The 20,424-nt window shown below is 35.1% G+C and overlaps 2 protein-coding genes and 1 long non-coding RNA gene across 5 annotated transcripts in view; all 3 read left to right on the forward strand.

The window, feature by feature from the left end:
* LOC135213806 (uncharacterized) overlaps window positions 1–3,977 on the forward strand; it is a 5,079-nt gene extending 1,102 nt beyond the window's left edge. The window contains exons 3-4 of the long non-coding RNA XR_010314206.1: window positions 3,485–3,648; window positions 3,837–3,977. This is a non-coding gene — a long non-coding RNA (uncharacterized LOC135213806). The remainder of the gene's footprint in view (window positions 1–3,484; window positions 3,649–3,836) is intronic.
* Window positions 1–20,424, forward strand: part of LOC135214010 (uncharacterized) — a 141,659-nt gene that overhangs the window by 25,741 nt on the left and 95,494 nt on the right. The window lies entirely within an intron of this gene.
* LOC135214009 (angiopoietin-2-like) overlaps window positions 1–20,424 on the forward strand; it is a 131,594-nt gene that overhangs the window by 4,533 nt on the left and 106,637 nt on the right. The window lies entirely within an intron of this gene.

Raw genomic sequence — 20,424 nt, forward strand, 5'->3', positions numbered from 1 at the left:
CCTTACCTTACAGACCTTACATGTTGTTCGGGTTGCCCAGGTCCCTCAGTTTTGTAGGCACCTAAATAATGTCTACCAGAGAGTTGCTAGTACTCTTCCGGTATATTTGCATCTTCCAATCTTGGGATGATCTGGGATGCAGCTTAGATATTTGTCGAGCTTATTCCTAAACACATCTACGCTCACTCCTGATATATTCCTCAGATGAGCTGGCAAAGCATTGAATAGACGCTGCATTATCGATGCTTGTGCGTAGTGGATTAATGTCCTGTGTGCTTTCCTTATTTTTTTCTGGTATAGTTTTGGGCACTATTAATCTACCTCTGCTTGCCCTCTTTCTGATATTTCTTTTAGCTCCATGATGTTTTCAGCCATCCCTTCTATCTGTTTTCCATGCCTGAATTATCATGTAGCGTTCTCTTCTCCTTTCTAGACTATATAATTTTAAGGATTGTAGTCTTTCCCAGTAGTCAAGGTCCTTAACTTCTTCTATTCTAGCTGTAAAGGACCTTTGTACATTCTCTATTTGTGCAATATCCTTTTGATAGTGTGGGTATCATATCATATTGCAATATTCAAGTGGACTACGAACATATGTTTTATAAAGCATAATCATGTGTTCAGCTTTTCTTGTTTTGAAATGCTGTAACAACATTCCCATTTTTGCTTTACATTTTGCCAATAGAATTGCTATTTGATCGTTGCATAACATGTTCCTATTCATCATCACACCAAGGTCTTTAACTGCTTCCTTATTTGTAATTGTCTCATTATTAGGTCCCCTATATTCATATAGCTTTCCTTCTCTGTCTCCATAGTTTATTGATTCAAATTTATCAGAGTTAAATACCATCCTATTTACCTCTGCCCAATCATATACTTTGTTAAGGTCTCTTTGTAGCGCGTTCCTATCTTCATTACAAGTAATTTCTCTACTTATTCTTGTGTCATCGGCAAAACTACTCACTACCGAGTCCTTAACATTACTGTCTATGTCTGCGATCATAATAACAAACAGTAATGCAGCTAACACCGTACCTTGTGGCACACCGGAAATTTCCTTAGCTTCATCCGATTTCTCATCGTTTGCAATAACTATCTGTTTTCTGTTGTGTAAAAATTCTTTAACCATCTTCCTACTTTTAATCCACTATTATGTTTTCTATTTTCTTAGCTAATATATTATGGTCTACCTTGTCAAAAGCTTTTGCAAAGTCTACATAAACCACATCTGTTTCATTTCCACTTTTCATATTTTTGTATATGTTTTCACGGTGGACTAACAGTTGGGTTTGTGTACTTTTTCTGGGTACGAAACCATGTTGTCCTATATTAAACAGATTATTTTTTATTAAATGTTTCATAATATTTTTCCTTCATTACCCTTTCATACACTTTCATAATATGTGACGTTAGACTCACAGGCCTATAATTACTTGCCTCTAGTCTTGATCCACTTTTGAATGTAGGGGTAATATATGCTAATTTTTGTGCTCCGTCATAAATCGTGCCTGTATCTACACTTTGTCTTAATAATATTGAACAAGTGGCTTTGCGATCGAATGAACTACTTTCTTTAACAAAATAGCAGAAAACTCCATCAGGCCCTGCTGCAGCTCCATTTTTAATTTCATTAATAGCCTGCACAAATATCAGCTTCATTAATATCTATGTCAGCTAAATATTCACTATTTTCGTCCCTTACTTCTATATCATTATCTTCATTATCTATTCTAGTGTGAATTCTCTCTTATATCGTTCTGCCAATATGTTGCAAATTTCCTTTTTTTGTTTTTTTTTCATTCATTAATCTCCCTTCAATTCTTAGAGGGCCTATTTCTATTCTTCTTTTATTCATCTTTTTCGCGTATGAGTATAATAGTTTTTTTGGGTTTGCTTGATATTTATTAGGATTTTTTTCTTCCAAGTCCCGTTTTTCATTTTCTTTTGATTGTATAATCTTTTGTTCTGCATTTTCTATCTTACTTTTTAGTTCTATAACTTTCCAGTGCTTTTTTTTTTCTTTTGCAAGACCTTTTTTCCACTTTCTGATTTTCTGGAACAAGATCCTTCTGTCTCTTGGCATGCATGACTTACTTTTCTTCTTCGGTATTATTTATCCACTATTTTCTCTAATATTTTATATAATATCTCCGTATTTACCCTTTATGTCATCACTTACGAAAATGTATCCCAATCTTTGTTTAATTCTTCATTTATTTCTGACCTATTATATTTTTTACTGTAGAAGTTGATTTTCCATATCCTTCCCACTTTTTCATTTCTGCTTATCTCTGTTTTCACTTGCTTTGGAATGGACTGTTAATTCTATGACATTATGGTCTGAGAGAGAGAGAGAGAGAGAGAGAGAGAGAGAGAGAGAGAGAGAGAGAGAGAGAGAAGTATTAGTATTTAGAGAGAGAGAGAGAGAGAGAGAGAGAGAGAGAGAGAAGTAATAGTATTTAGAGAGAGAGTGAGAGAGAAGTAATAGTATTTAGAGAAAGAGAGAGAGAGAGAGAAGTAATAGTATTTAGAAAGAGAGAGAGAGAGAGAGAAGTAATAGTATTTAGAGAGAGAGAGAGGGGGGGGGGAGAGAGAGAGAGAAGTAATAGTATTTAGAGAGAGAAAGAGGGAGAGAGAGAGAAGTAATAGTATTTAGAGAGAAACAGAAGTAATAGTATTTAGAGAAGAGGGAGAGAGAAGTAATAGTATTTAGATAAAAAGAGCGAGAGAGTAATAGTATTTAGAGAGAGAGAGAGAGAGAGAGAGAGAGAGAGAGAGAGAGAGAGAGAGAGAGAGAGAGAAGTAACAGTGTTTAGAGAGAGAGAGAGAGAGAGAGAGAGAGAGAGAGAGAGAGAGAGAGAGAAGTAATAGTATTTAGAGAGAGAGAGAGAGAGGGAGAGATGAGTAATAGTATTTAGAGAGAGAGAGAGAGAGAGAGAGAGAGGGAGAGATGAGTAATAGTATTTAGAGAGAGAGAGAGAAGTAATAGTATTTAAAGAGAGAGAGAGAGAGAAGTAATAGTATTTAGAGTGAGAGAGAGAGAGAGAGAGAGAGGTAATTTTAGAGAAAGAGAGAGAGAGAGAGAGAGAGAGAGTATAGTATTTAGAGAGAGAGAGAGAGAGAGAGAGAGAGAGAGAGAGTAATAGTGTTTATACAGGACAAGAATATATAATGATATATTTTTTATTCCTTTGAGTTTTATTTTTAAAATAAATTGAATTGAGTGATTGATTTTTTTATTTATTTAATAAATTATTTATCTGTGAATAGCATTAATTATGATAGATTGTGCATCGACTTTGGATTTAGTAAATAGTAAAGAAATAAATAAATAAAATATATATGTAATCTATTTAGTTACTCATATATTTATTCACAACCAAAGGCGTGCACTTTCTACTAATGAAATGATTATTTAATTGCTTAATTAGTCTATTGATTAAATGACCAACCTATCTATTGATGTAACTTCCTCTCCCAGAACACTAGAGACCAAAGACGTGTACTGTGACCTTGAAACGGAGGAAGGAGGTTGGACCGTCTTCCTGAAACGCCAACTGCAGCCGGAACCCGTCGACTTCAACGAGTCTTGGGAGAACTTCAAGAACGGATTCGGCAGCGCCGCTGGCGCCGAGTATTGGCTCGGTAGGTAGGGGGGTGGGGGTGGGGGAATTGAGCTCTCTCTCTCTCTCTCTCTCTCTCTCTCTCTCTCTTTTGCGAGGTCTGTAACCTGATGAAAGATTCATTTATTTATCCATATCGGAAGCAAAAATATCTCTCTTTCTCTCTCAAAACTGACTGACCCCAAAACTTTTTTTTTTTTTGTCTCACAGGAAATGACGTCATCCACTCGCTGACGTCACAAGGTCCTTCCACATGCGAGTCGAAGCCGAGAGCTTTGCGGGAGAGAAGCGTTGGGCCGAGTGGAACTGTTTAACGTGGCCGATGAAGCGAACAGTGTACGACTCTTAGGGAGGGGAAGGTTATGAGTGGCTGGAACACAGAGGCAGTTATAGAGTTCCAGAGTTTGGCAGTGTGAGGATTAAATGATGGTTGAAAGTCAATGTTTATATAAATCAGAGGATTTCTTATTTATATTTCATATGACAGTAAATCCTTGGGTTAACTATTAATATTTTATATTCAAATAAATCCGGGGATTACTTTTGAACCAGAAAAATCCAAAAACCACCCGCACTTTATGGTTGGTCTTCCATCTCACAGGTATTACCAGTGTGACCTTGTACGTATACCTGAGTGTGATATCACCTATTGATAAATGCCCTTCTTCCTCTCTGACCGTACAGGTCCCAGGTGACACAATAACGAGGTCACCTGTTGATCATTCTTCTTCATTTCTCTGACCTCACAGGTACCAGGTGACCTTTGAACAGTACCAGGAGACCAGTACCTTGGGAGACAGTCTGTCAAGTAACAATGGGAGTTTCTTCACAACTTTCGACAGGGATAATGACCACCAGGATGGTGAGTTGAGTTTTGAGTTTGTTCAAGTAACAGAGGGTTTGTTGTTGAGTTTTGAGAGAGAGAGAGAGAGAGAGAGAGAGAGAGAGAGAGAGAGAGAGAGAGAGAGAGAGGCCATAGAAGTAGCAGTTTCACCTCCAGAGCGAGAGAGTGAGAGAGAGATTACAGATGTAATTACGTCTCCTGCCAAGAAAGAGAGAGACCTTACCTTACAGCCCTTACATCTTGTTCGGGTTGCCCAAGTCCCTCAGTATAAGGCACCTCTAATGTCTACCAGAGAGTTGCTATACATCTTTCCGGTATATTTTGCATCTTCCAATCTTGGATGGTCTGGAATGCAGCTTAGATATTTGTCGAGCTTATTCTAAACACATCTACTCTCAACTCCTGTTTATATTCCTCAGATGAGCTGGCAACGTATTGAATAGACACTGCATTATTGATACTGGTGCGTAGTGGATTAATGTCCTGTGTGCTTTCCTTATTTTTCCTGGTATAGTTTTGGGCACTATTAATCTACCTCTGCTTCCTCTTTCTGATATTTTTAGCTCCATGATGTTTTCAGCTATCCTTCTATCTGTTTCCATGCCTGAATTATCATATAGCGTTTCTCTTCTCCTTTTCAAGACTATATAATTTTAAGGATTGTAGTCTTTTCCCAGTAGTCAAGTCCTTAACTTCTTCTATTCTAGCTGTAAAGGACCTTTGTACACTCTCTATTTGAGCAATATCCTTTTGATAGTGTGGGTACCATATCATATTGCAATATTCAAGTGGACTACGAACATATTTTTTGTTTTATAAAGCATAATCATGTGTTCAGCTTTTCTTGTTTTGAAATGCTGTAACAACATTCCCATTTTTGCTCTACATTTTGCCAATAGAATTGCTATTTGATTGTTGCATAACATGTTCCTATTCATCATCACACCAAGGTCTTTAACTGCTTCCTTATTTGTGATTGTCTCAGTATTAGGTCCCCTATATGCATATAGCTTTCCTTCTCTGTCTCCATAGTTTATTGATTCAAATTTATCAGAGTTAAATACATTCCTATTTACCTCTGCCCAATCATATACTTTGTCAAGGTCTCTTTGTAGCACGTTCCTATCTTCATCACAATAATTTCTCTACTTATCCTTGGTGTCATCAGCGAACTACTCACTACCGAGTCCTTAACATTACTGTCTATGTCTGCGATCATAATAAGCAAACAGTAATGCAGCTAACACCGTACCTTGTGGCACTCCGGAAATTACCTTAGCTTCATCCGATTTCTCATCGTTTGCAATAACTATCTGTTTTCTGTTTGTGTAAAAATTCTTTTAACCATCTTCCTACTTTATCCACTTTCATAATATGTGATGTTAGACTCACAGGCCTATAATTACTTGCCTCTAGTCTTGATCCACTTTTGAAAGTAGGGGTAATATTATATGCTAATTTGTGCTCATCATAAATCGTGCAGTATCTACACTTTTTGTAATAATTAATTTTGCAAGTGGCTTTGCGATCGAATGAACTACTTTCTTAAACAAAATAGCAGGAACTCCATCAGGCCCTGCTGCAGCTCCATTTTTAATTTCATTAATAGCCTGTACAATATCAGCTTCATTAATATGTATGTCAGCTAAATATTAACTATTTTTGTCGCTTACTTTCTATATCATTATCTTCATTATCTATTCTAGGGGTGAATTCTCTCTTATATCGTTCTGCCAATATGTTGCAAATTTCTTTTTTTCATTCGTTAATCTCCCTTCAATTCTTAGAGGGCCAATTTCTATTCTTCTTTTTTATTCATCTTTTTCCGCGTATGAGTAATATAGTTTGGGGTTTTTGCTTGATATTTAGTAGGGTTTTTTCTTCCAAGTCCCGTTTTTTCATTTTCTTTTGATTGTATAATCTTTTGTTGTTTCTGCATTTTCTATCTTACTTTTTAGTTTTCTATAACTTTCCATGCATTTTTTTCTTTTACAAGCACCTTTTTTTCCACTTTCTGATTTTCCTGGAATAAAATCCTTCTATTTCTTCTTGGAATGCATGACTGATGTTTACTTTTCTTGTTCGGTATATATTTATCCACTATTTTCTCTAATATTTTATATAATATCTCCGTATTTACCCTTGTCATCACTTACGTCATCCCTTCGAAAATGTTATCCAATCTTTGTTTATTCTTCCCATTTATTTCTGGCATTTTTATATTTTTACGTAGAAGTTGTATTTTCCATATCTTCCCCACTTTTTCATTTGTTGCTTATCTCTGTTTTCACTGGCTTTGGAATGGACTGTTAATTCTATGACTTATGGTCTGAAATACTTGCATTATAAATATTATTTCTTTAACATAATTCATCTTGTTCATAAATACTAGGTCTAAAGTATTTTTGTTTTTCCTTTCTTGTTGCAGGTGATTTATTTGTTGAATGTTGTATTCTAGTAGCATATCTAATAGCTTTTCGAATTGCCTCTTATCTTCTGCACTACTATTACTCTCTTTTTTTCTTTTTTTATATGTATAAGTACAACCACAATCTCCTATTCATTCTTTCCAGTCTACGAAAGGAAAATTGAAGTCTCCAGATAGGAGATAGTCCAGTCCTTGTGATTTCTACATATATCATCCAATTTTTCTCATTATTAGTCAAACTCTTTAGTATTAGGAGGTCTATATATTACTATGTTCATTAATTTTTCAGATTCAAATTCTACCGCTATTAGTTCACATTCTGAGTTACTATATTTCTCATATATTTTTCCTTGTTTTTTGTCTTTCCCATATATTGCGGTTCCCCCTTGATTCCTATTTTTTCTATCTGAAAATTTGTGTTAGTCATCTTCAGTACTCTATTTTTCTGGGGAGTTACTCGAACTAACTAAACCCTGCGCATTCATCACTATGATGGTTTGCGTGTTTTTCTCTTTCTTTATTAATATTGGATAATAATAAGGATTTTCCCATGTCTCTGTTCTGGTATGTTGTTCTTTTTTCATTTCCAGAAATTCTGACATTAAAAAATCCAACTTTTTCCATAATATTTGATCTTCCTTCATCATAATTATCATTTTGTGTCTGATCTGCAATTTTCTCCGTATCTGCAATTTATCTCTTGCATAATAAATACAGTTATTATCTCTTGAGTAGAATCTTGGAGCTGAGGCTTTGATATTTTTTGCTGACATCTCTGCATATCTCGTTGATGGCTTGCTTTTTTCTTTTACCTGATATTCTTTATTCCTCTCTTTATTTGTTTCTTTCTTATTTTGGATTTTATTACTTGACTGATTATTTATTTGATTATGATTCATGGCTACAGGGTGCATATATTTACATTTTTTGTCGAACTTACATCCTTTTCCTTCTTTTATAGGTTTTTGCATATTTTTGGATGCAGATCTCTGCAATCATCCTCATAGCCATCTAAGTATGCATATTTACCATATATTTCATAGTTTGTGGACTACCTTAGGATGTTTGTAGTAACATCTTTCTCCAAATCTGCAATTCCCTCTTTTCAAAAGGTTGCAGACTTTGTCTTTTTTGTCTATTTTTTCCTCTTTCCCGTCATTGTGTAGATCTGGGTAGAGCCTCTTCGGTATTTTATTTTGTGTTCTCATATCGTAATTTATTTCTTTGTAGGTATGCTGCTTTATTGCCTCATATGTAGTATCAATGAGTATCTCTGCATCCATACTTTTATCTTTTTGTTCTTTGTTTTCCTTATTTTTTTCTGTCATTTCAGTTTTATTGTTTACTTCTCTTCCGTTTTAATCTTCTTCCTTTTTCCTCTTCCTCTTCCTCTTCTTCTTCATCCTCAACTATTTGTACATTCAATCTTGATTTAATAACATTGTCTATCCATGATAGACATGTTGAGCAAAATATTCTGGTATCTTTTCTCATATCTTGCATTACCTCAGCACATTGTGGATGGGTCGGAATGTTGCATGCAGCACATTTTCTGATTAGGTTTTGTGGATTAACTATGCTATCACCACACCTTACACAATTTGCATGCTTTTGGCATTCTTTTTCCTATTGCATCAATTAGGATATTCACAATGTTCACCTTATTCATTTTCTTTCGTCGGAATATGTTGGTTTATGTATATTTCTTTATGAGTCTCTTGACCACTTGGATTTTATTTGGAACTTCTTCAATTACTTTCAAGATGTTTTCTGTTGATTTGTTCCAGTTTGAAGGATTATCCCTCCTTCCTACTACCTCATCATATTGCGAATCTGCCAAACAAGCTAAATTTTGCCATTTTTTTTCCACAGTTGGAACTTACTGCCATCTTGTTCTGATTTATAGTATTTCACTTGATAAACTAACTTAGTAGACGCTTTATCCTACTATTTTCACACTAATCTTATCACCGATAGTTCACGAACACTTCTAGATATTTCTCAAATTCTAGACGTAAGTTAAACTTGTGATATCTGTTGATTAATCTGACTGCGCGCGGGAACGTCTCACCAAGCAAGATGGCTACTACGAGAGAGAGAGAAAGAGAGAAAGAGGGAGAAAGAGAGAGAATGGTTGTAAAAGTAACAACTTTAACTCTCTATTGAAAGAGAGAGAGAGAGAGAGAGAGAGAGAGAGAGAGAGAGAGAGAGAGAGAGAGAGAGAGAGAGAGAGAGAGAGGGGGGTTACCATAAGAGTAGCAATTTCACCGCCAAAGAGAGAGAGAGAGAGAGATCATAGATGTAGTTACTTCTCCTGCCGAGAAAGAGAGATAGAGTGGTTATAAAAGTAACAACTTCAACTCTCAAGTGAGAGAGAGAGAGAGAGAGAGAGAGAGAGAGAGAGAGAGAGGAGAGATAGAGAGAGAGGCCATAAAGTAGCAATTTCACTTCCAAAGAGAGAGAGAGAGAGAGAGAGAGAGAGAGAGAGAGAGAGAGAGAGAGAGAGAGAGGCCATAGAAGTAGCAATTTCACCTCCAAAGAGAGAGAGAGAGAGAAAGAGAGAGAGTGGTTATATAAGTAACAACTTCAACTCTCAAGTGAGAAAGAGAGAGAGAGAGAGAGAGAGAGAGCTTACCTTACCTTACCTTACAGACCTTACAGTTCGTTCGGTTTGCCCCAGGTCCCTCAGTGTGAGGCACCTCTAATGTCTACCAGAGAGTTACTAGTACATCTTCCGGTATATTTTGCATCTTCCAATCCTGGATGGTCTGGGATGCAGCTTAGATATTTGTCGAGCTTATTCTTAAACACATCTACGCTCAACTCCTGATATATTCCTCAGATGAGCTGACAACGCATTGAATAGACGCTGCATTATCGATGCTGGTGCGTAGTGGATTAATGTCCTGTGTGCTTTCCTTATTTTTCCTGGGTATAGTTTTTGGGCACTAATAATCTACCTCTGCTTGCTCTTTCTGATATTTTTGTTTTTAGCTCCATGATGGTTTTCTGCTATTCCTTCTATCTGTTTCCATGCCTGAATTATCATGTAGCTTTCTCTTCTCCTTTCTAGACTATATAATTTTTAAGGATTTAGTCTTTCCCAGTAGTCAAGGTCCTTAACTTCTTCTATTCTAGCTGTAAAGGACATTTGTACACTCTCTATTTGAGCAATATCCTTTTTGATAGTGTGGGTAACCATATCATATTGCAATATTCAAGTGACTACGAACATATGTTTTTTATAAAGCATAATCATGTTGTTCAGCTTTTCTGTTTGAAGTGCCGTAACAACATTCCCATTTTGCTTTACCATTTTGCCAAAAGAATTGCTATTTGATCATTGCATAACATGTTCCTATTCATCATCACACCAAGGTCTTTAACTGCTTCCTTATTTGTGATTGTCCTCATTATTAGGTCCCCTATATGCATATAGCTTTCCTTCTCTGTCTCCATGATTTATTGATTCAAATTTATCAGAGTTAAATACCATCCTATTTACCTCTGCCCAATCATATACTTTGTTAAGGTCTCTTTGTAGAGCGTTCCTATCTTCATCACAAGTAATTTCTCTACTTATTCTTATATCATCAGCGAAAACTACTCACTACCGAATCCTTAACATTACTGTCTATGTCTTCAATCATAATAACAAACAGTATTGCAGCTAACACCGTACCTTGTGGCACACCGGATATTACCTTGGCTTCATCCGATTTCCTCATCGTTGCAATAACTATCTGTTTTCTGTTTGTGTAAAAAATTAAACTTCTTAAACCATCTTCCTACTTTATCCACGATATTGTGTTTTTCTAATTTTCTTTGCTAATATATTATGGTTCTACTTTGTCGAAAGCTTTGCAAAGTCTAGATAAACCACATCTGTTTCATTTCCGCTTTTCATATTTTGAATATGTTCTCACGGTGGACTAACAATTGGGTTTGTGTACTTTTTCCGGGTACGAAACCATGTTTCTCCTATATTAAACAAATTACTTTTTATTAAATGTTACATAATATTTTTTCTACATTACCCTTTCATAATACACTTTCATAATATGTGATGTTAGACTCACAGGCCTATAATTACTTGCCTCTAGTCTTTATCCACTTTTGAAGTAGGGGTAATATATGCTAATTTGTGCTCATCATAAATCTTGCCTGTATCTACACTTTGTCTTAATAATATTGCAAGTGGCTTTTGCGATCGAATGAACTACTTTCTTTAACAAAATAGCAGGAACTCCATCAGGCCCTGCTGCTGCAGCTCCATTTTTAATTTCATTAATAGCCTGCACAATATCAGCTTCATTAATATGTATGTCAGCTAAATATTAACTATTTTCGTCGCTTACTCTATATCATTATCTTCATTATCTATTCTAGGGGTGAATTCTCTCTTATATCGTTCTGCCAATATGTTGCAAATTTCCTTTTTTTCATTCGTTAATCTCCCTTCAATTCTTAGAGGCCCAATTTCTATTCTTCTTTTATTCATCTTTTTCGCGTATGAGTATAATAGTTTGGGTTTTGCTTGATATTTATTAGGGTTTTTTCTTCCAAGTAGGTTTTTCCCGTTTTTTCATTTTCTTTTGATTGTATAATCTTTTGTTCTGCATTCTATCTTACTTTTAGTTCTATAACTTTCCATGCATTTTTTCTTTTGCAGATGACCTTTTTTTCCACTTTCTGATTTTCTGGAACAAGATCCTTCTATTTCTTGGTATGCATGACTGATGTTTACTTTTCTTCTTCGGTATATATTTATCCACTATTTTCTCTAATATTTTATATAATATCTCCGTATTTACCCTTATGTCATCACTTACGAAAATGTTATCCCAATCTTTGTTTAATTCTTCATTTATTTCTGGCCATTTTATATTTTTACTGTAGAAGTTGTATTTTCCACCATCCTCCTTCCCACTTTTTCATTTCTTGCTTATCTCTGTTTTCACTGGCTTTGGAATGGACTGTTAATTCTATGACATTATGGTCTGAAATACTCGCATTATAACTATTATTTCTTTAACATAATTCATCTCGTTCACAAATATACTAGTCTAAAGTATTTTTCTTTCTTGTTGGCAGGTGATTTATTTGTTGAATGTTGTATTCTAGTAGCATATCTAATAGCTTTTCGAATTGCCTCTTATCTTCTGCACTACTATTACTCTCTTTTTTATATGTATAAGTACAACCACAATCTCCTATTCGTTCTTTCCAGTCTACGAAAGGAAAGTTGAAGTCTCCAGATAGGAGAATAGTCCAGTCCTTGTGATTTCTACATATATCATCCAATTTTTCTATTATTAAGTCAAACTCTTTAGTATTAGGAGGTCTATATATTACTATGTTCATTAATTTTTCAGATTCAAATTCTACCGCTATTAGTTCCACATTCTGAGTTACTATATTTCTCATATATTTTTTCCTTGTTTTTTGTCTTTCCCATATATTGCGGTTCCCCCTTGATTCCTATTTTTTCTATCTGATCTATAAGTTTGAAACCCTTTTATTTGATCATCATTCCCAGTCTCTTGGGAGAGAGAGAGAGAGAGAGAGAGAATGGTTTTAAAAGTAACAACTTCAACTCTCAAGTGAGAGAGAGAGAGAGAGAGAGAGAGAGAGAGAGAGAGAGAGAGAGAGAGAGAGAACCCCTAAAGTTCCAAACTGCCTTCATTAAAACCGCGCCCCCAACCGTTCCTCCGTCAGAGCTGAACTGTGCCCTGGGTTCGAAGCACTCCCTGTGGGGCAAGGGCGGCTGGTGGTACTTCGCCTGCGGATCTGCGCGTCCCACCGCGCCCCTGAAGCACACCGACTACTGGAACTCCGCCTGCTGGCTGACCTTTGACAAGGAAGGGTCGCAGGTCACCAGTCTGAAGAGCCTCTCCATGAAATTCAGGCGTCACAGTTATCAGCAGATGTCCTCTGTGGCCAACTGATTATTATTGCTATTATTATTATAATTATTATTATTATTATTATAGTTACTATTATAATTCAGGAGATGGACCCCTATCCATTTATTAACAAAGCCTACAGTGTTCATTGGTGACTTAAAATTCATTATTAATTATTATTATTATTATTTTTATTCAGCAGATAATACCCTGTTTTTTGGGACAAGCCTATAGAGGTCACTAGTGACTTAAAATTTATTTATTATTATTATTATTATTATTATTATTATTATTATTATTATTATTATTTATTATTATTTATTATTATTATTATTCAGAAGATAAAACCCTGTTCTTTTGGGACAAGCCTATAGAATTAAATAGTGACTTAAAATTCATTATTATTATTATTATTATTATTATTATTATTATTATTATTATTATTATTATTATTATTATTATTATTATTCAGGAGATAAATTCCTATTCGTTTGGGAAAAGCATATAGAGGGGCCACTGACTTGATATTCGAGCTTACAAAGATTATGGTATTAATTTGAAATAGGTCACAGAGTATGATAGGAAAAAAATAAAAGGTAAATTGATAAATGGATTATTATTCTCGAGACATTCATAAGATTATAGAATTGCGGAATAGTAGATATTTCACTCAAAATTGAAGGTCGTGATATATTGACGAAAAGTAGATAAATTTGACAAGTTATTACGGTTTATATACGATTTATATTGCAGGTAAATTTACCTACTTTATAATCACATGAAAATTTCAGAACTTTATTTACAAGAAATTTTGACTGAAGATAAAATATGTTTTATCATTTCCCGTTAATCAAGTAAGAAATGTTTTATCAAGCCATTTTTTTTATAGCTAATGTCTATAGTTGTGTTATAGAACTTATAACATTTATACCGGAGGCGTTGCAGAGTTCTTATGATGTAACGCTATCAGTCAATCTGCACATGTTTCTGGATGGGTTGCCATAATATAAGGATTTGTGTGACTAAACGGTTCCAAGCAGTCACACTGATCCATTTTGCCTTGTGACTATAATAAGACATGTCTATATACAGATTTCCTACAGTGTCATGAATCTTCTACTCTCTTCAGTACTTATAAACCTGTAATAAAACAATATGATCACCATTTATATGATTTGTACCCTTATTTTCATACCCAAGTTTCTTAGTCGTTCACCAACTCTTCAGGATATGAAATTAGTCTCATAACCATCAAGATTCACAATTCCGCGACAACTACGTCATCGACAGTTGTTTCATTGAGTAGAAATAACATTCAAACTAGCACGAAATGATTTACAGTTTTCCGGTATTCCTCAAAACAATCAACGCTATAGTAGATTCACATCAACCATGCATTTAATGTCTAGGCCAATCCCTTACGACGCTCCTGATTGGCTGTTGATAAGCCAGTCACAGGGCTGAAAACTCTCAGTCTCTCTCGAGAGTTCACATGGGAAAGATCTATCTTCCACCTCTCCTGAAAGACGTATACCTCAGGAGAGGTGGAACTCTCTCGAGAGACTGAGTTTCCAGCCCTGTGATTGGCTTATCAACAGCCAATCAGGAGCGTCGTAAGGGATTGGCCTAGACATAAATGCATGGTTGATGTGAATCGACTATAGTTACTACTACAAACGATAGCCGTTAATACCTACGTAGTCTGTAAGACCCGCCCTTCTATTGTTCACATTGGGCAAACTGGCAGTTAAGATGTGGTTTTTGTTTCTCGGTAAACCTTCCAGGTTGGTGCTTAGGTTTTCGTTTAGTTAGGCTTGTTCAGTGGTTGTTGCAACCGCTCAGACAACTCTCCACTCCTCTGGTGTCTCTCAAAAGACTGGGGTAAGTATATAGTGCTGATTAGGCCTATGCTTTTTGGGAGTCAGTAAGCTAGAAGTAGTATAACGCAACCGTGATGTTCCCTTAGGACATATTTCAATCGTAATAGAACTCTACATATATATACATATATATATATATATATATATATATATATATATATTATATATATATAGAGAGAGAGAGAGAGAGAGAGAGAGAGAGAGAGAGAGAGAGAGAGAGAGATTGTGCTGGACGGGGACTTGGCGTGAAGAGATAACTCTCTCTCTCTCTCTGTGTATATATATATATATATATATATATATATATATATATATATATATATATATATATATATATATATATATATCCTCTTACTCCTGACAGATATACATAGAGAGAAAGAGAGAGATAGATACACACACTGCAGCCGGTATTTAAAAGTCATTCAATTGCCAGGTACGATAGCCATCGACCGTAAAAGTGATTTAGAATTGAAATGCCCAAACTACTAGTGTGGCAGAGGCGAGAAAGATGACATTCAGGCCGGACGGTATAAATATATTTCTCATATTTCTCTCGTTTAACTGAAGGGCGAGAGATATGGTAGATGTATTTGTATACGAAAAGACTTAAGACTTAAATTCCTCCAAATCAGTCAGAACCGGTCATAATGAAACCCCTAGCATGACGAGCAGTCCGTAGGGGGGGGGGGGGGGGGGTTAGTGCCGTCAGTGCACCTCATTCGGTGCAATGTAGGCATTACTTAAGATTCCTTGCAGCGTCCCTTCGGCCCCTAGCTGATACTGCTTTCATTCCTTTTACTGTACCTCCGTTCATATTCTCTTTCTTCCATCTTACGTTCCTTCACCCTCTCCTAACAATTGTTTCATAGTGCAACTGCTTTGAGGTTTTCCTCCCGTTACACCTTTCAGACCTTTTACTGTCAATTTCCGTTTCAGCGCTGAATGGCCTTAGTAGCCCCAGTACTTGGCATTATGCAAAAAAAATCTATATAAATAAAATGAAAATGACGAGAAGTTAATCGCTAAGACGATCAAGTTGATTGTTTGGTTGTGTTTTCTGTAGTTGGCTTTAAAAAACAAAATGATAAGTTTGACTGTCGAACAAATTCAATTAGATTTCTCGGTACAATTGCACTAGACACCAACTTTTTTTCTTTATTATGCGAAAATGATTACAACATTCAGCTTACTTAACATTTTGGCAAAGTGCAATTAAATTTTAATATCAATTCAAATACAAAGTCAAAATTTATTTTATCAAGCCCAGATTCGCTTTTCAAAATTAACATTTTCCAGATAATTAACTGTTACACATCTCTACACATAGAGACCTGAGCTACAGAAAATTTTACAATAAATTTACAACATCGGTATTTTTTTTTCTTTTTTTTACAATGACAATACAAATATTCAACAGACACGTAACTAAACATAAGCAATTTGAAACTCATACTCCAAATACCGTTTCGTGAAATTTTTTGACAAACTTCCTTTGTACACCGTATTTATATTAGACACCAACTGAATGTTTTCAAATGCTTGGTATACAGGTAATTACTGGGAGCGACTGATGGCACAATAGTTTTCTTTTACAGAAAACGAAAAAAATAAGAAAACGCAATTAAATTAGCTGGATTAAAGTCTAGAGTGAATTCTTGAATTAATCAAAAAATCCAATTACAAGTCCAAAGTGAATTCTTGAGCGCCAACGATACTCAAATTCAATTAAATACATAACAACTCGTTAAATACACTCATTCCGCCGGTGATTGAGGTAACTTGGTAATACAAGTCAGTCTCCTTGTATGTGCGGTGAAGTGTGGACCATACGTAAACGTGCTACGTGCGGTTGTGGATCATAGGGTTCTTGCCAACCAACAAGACGTAACGGTATATTGGGTAAGCTTTAGTTACACGTTCCAGGTTATGGTACGGGTATCGAGGCTCTCTCTCTCTCTCTCTCTCTCTCTCTCTCTCTCTCAGTGCAAAGTGTATGCGGAAAGTGTGAGTGAATTCAGAGATAAAAGGGTCGCTGTTGCTATTAAAAATAAATACATTTTAGCTCACTGAAAAGTATCACGAAAGTTTGGAACGTATGTGTGAATATATGTGTGTATGTACGCGTTTGTCCGTTAGTGTCCAAAATAAAACATTACCCTTTTAAAGACGACAGATATCTAGAACGATTAAAACGGCTTTCATAGAGAGAGAGAGAGAGAGAGCGAGCAGCCTGTAAATTAGGCTAATATCACCCACAAAGCTCAAAGCAATTTCCATTTAATGAAAATCTCTATCCTACACGCCAGCAGTTCGTATGTATTTCAGTTCTGAATCGCTTTTACACATGATAGACATATTTTAAACTGGCAATTAAATGAGAGAAAATCTCTCTCTCTCCTTTTTTTTTTTTTTTTTTGGTGGGGTAATGAAAGTCCGTTTCGAAATACTATGGCAAACTGGTCGGAATTAAATCATCGTATTTCCGTGTTATGCGCGACAGGGTTGTAATGGCTTGTGGTTGGGACGGTTTCCAAAAAAAGATGTCACATACATGTTCCAATCAGGTTGACAGCAAGTCGGCAACTTAACCCATACATGTTACAAACAGGTTGAAAACGAGTAGACAACTTATGCGTGTCACAATCAGGTTTAAAACAAGTCGACAACTTGTACATGTCACAAACAGGTTGAAAAACAATTCGACAACTTATCACATACACCACAAACAGGTTGAAAACAAGTTAAAACTTGCAACACGTTACAAACAGGTTGGAAATATGTCAGCAACTTATCACATACATATCCCAATCAGGTTGAAAATATGCCGGCAACTTATCATACATCTCCCAATCAGGTTGAAAATATGTTGACTACTTACCACATACATGTCACAATCAGGTTGAAAATATGTTGACAACTTATCTCATACATGTCCCAATCAGGTAGAAAACAACTTGACAACTTTTCACATAAATGTTACTGTGTTGACAACACGTCGACAACTTATCACATACACGTTCAAACAGGTTGAAAACAAGTCGATAATTTATCAAATACATGTCACAAACAGGTTGAAATTAAGTCAATGAAATGTAGGATGCAAACAAATCTTCTTCAAATGATGAAATATATATATATATATATATATATATATATATATATATATATATATATATATATATATATATATATATATATAAGTTGCAAATAGTTAGCATACTCGAAATATATATAAACAAACCATGACTCCCAATAAATAAAGATCCCAAGAAGCATAAAGTAAAGACTTAATTGAAAGTTAGCACTAAAAAAAAAAAACATTTCTCTCCCCTCTCGTAATCTTTGCTGCCTGGAATTCCAGTCGCTTGCCTTCTCTGCTGGAAGGACTGGAAGGAAATAGTTGAAATAGTTATTGTGGGTCTTTAAAATCTCGACGACTTTCGCTGCATATGGGGAGAAAAGGTGCTTTCCCGAGCAATTAAGGAAGTCCTTTCTCTTCATTCTTGCCCAGACTTTCACTCTCTCGCGAAATACTGACCTGTAAATGTTAGGGATCTGTAGTAGTTTATAGACAGAAGGCAGAGTTTTAGTTGATATGAATTCATATAATTGTTCCAGGTGAATTTCATAGCTTTTGCAAATGAATTTTTGTTTTTGCAACACAGGATGAATTTACCATCTCGAAAAGTGTTCCTCCACGTGGTGCACTGTAGGCATTATCAAGCAAGTACAAAATGCACCTGCCCTTAAAACACTTAGCCGCGTCCTATGAAATTCAGCCATGGTTCGCTGGTGGCCTATTCTGTTGGCATCAACAGCACTGCTAGAAGTACAATTATTGCAGCTAACGTTTACCTTAAATCAAATAAAAACTATTGAAGCTAGAGGGCTGCAATTTGGTATGTTTGATGATCGGAGGGTGGATGATCAACGTACCAATTTGCAGCCCTCTAGCCTCAGTAGTTTTTAAGATCTGAGGGCAGACAAAACTTCAAAATCTGAGGGCAGACGGACATACAAAGCCATCACAATAGTTCTCACTTACAGAAAACTAAAAGTGTTTGGCGTACCCTGAAGAACCACCAATTTGCCCAAATGGCTTCACATTCGGGCATATGCCAGCGCCTTATTGCGACAGAATTCTCTCATGTCACCAATCGCTATACCTCTGCACTTACCTAGACAACAAACAAAGGCAAAAACCATCAAACAAAGCCAAACAAAACCTCCGCAAACACCTGTCAAACGCACTAACCATTATCCCGTAGCCTGCTTTAATAACAATTATATGATAGGGAGGGGGGTTTAACAATTATCAGGAGACAATTATCAGGGTCATTAGTCATTGTGGGGGTAGGACACGTCACATGTAAATAATTACAGTATGACAGCTCCCGGGTATCCTAATTACTCTTTGTTTTTGCTCCCTCCGGGGTAAAAAAAAATTTATTAACGGGTATTATGTTAATAATACAGTAATGAGGTTCACGTGGATATGTAATGAGGCGATGAATGGGTGGGGTGTTGATCGGCTTGTGAGTTGTAAGTTGGTGTCAGGATTATCATTATTACTATTATTATTATTATTATTATTATTATTATTATTATTATTATTATTATTATTATTATTATTATTATTTATTATTATTATTATTATTATATTTGTTATGTAGCTATTCGTTGCAACAAATATTTTAAATAATAATATTATTATTATTATTTAAAATATTATTATAATTATTATTATTATTATTAGTGATGTGATAATTCATGTATATATATATATATATATATATATATATATATATATATATATATATATATATATATATATGTGTGTGTGTGTATCTATATATATATATATATATATATATATATATATATATATATATATATATATATATATATATACATATATGTGTGTGTGTGTGTGTGTGTATATATGTGTATATATATATATTTATATATATATATATATATATATATATATATGTATTTATCTATATATATATATATATATATATATATATATATATATATATATATACATACATACATACATATAGTATTCAACCTTTGGGAGAATAAAGTTTGTCAAACAGCTCATAAAAACATGATGCCACATGGACTATAATAACCCAGCAGCACTCAGGATGAGAGCGTGAAAGAATATTGCACGAAGAGGAGAGAGAGAGAGAGAGAGAGAGAAAGGCAGAGAGAGTGAGAGAGAGCCTATATTCCTGGAAACGATAGCTGTCTTCATTTTAACGAGAATCATCTGAAAGAGAGAGAGAGAGAGAGAGAAAGTCTTCAAAATATCCGTAGCAATATACCTCGGTAAAATGGAGGATAAGACTCTATAGTCTTTTACCGAAGTCTTTCACTAAATTCCTTTTACTCTCGTGGAGACAATCCACTCAGGATAAAGTGGCCGCTGTTATTTTAATCCACGATATTTCTGGGACGGATTCGTAAAGAACTATTCCTCGATTTCGTTAATAGTTTACTATTAAGTTTAAAATCTTTCACGTTGGACTTTAGGTATCGCATAGAAACTCGGTGTTTGGCAAAGCTAAAGTAAAATGTCTCGGGAATAATTAAAAGGAAATATGTTTATTTTTTACAGTACAATTAATTGTAAAATATGATACTTTGTTTCTCGGTCTTTTATAAATAGCACAATGTCTATACATACTATCTTACTTTAAGGCAGGATTCAATGAATATTTCTCAAGGG

Source organism: Macrobrachium nipponense, chromosome 43, assembly GCF_015104395.2.
Source record: "Macrobrachium nipponense isolate FS-2020 chromosome 43, ASM1510439v2, whole genome shotgun sequence".
Lineage (NCBI taxonomy): Eukaryota > Metazoa > Arthropoda > Malacostraca > Decapoda > Palaemonidae > Macrobrachium > Macrobrachium nipponense.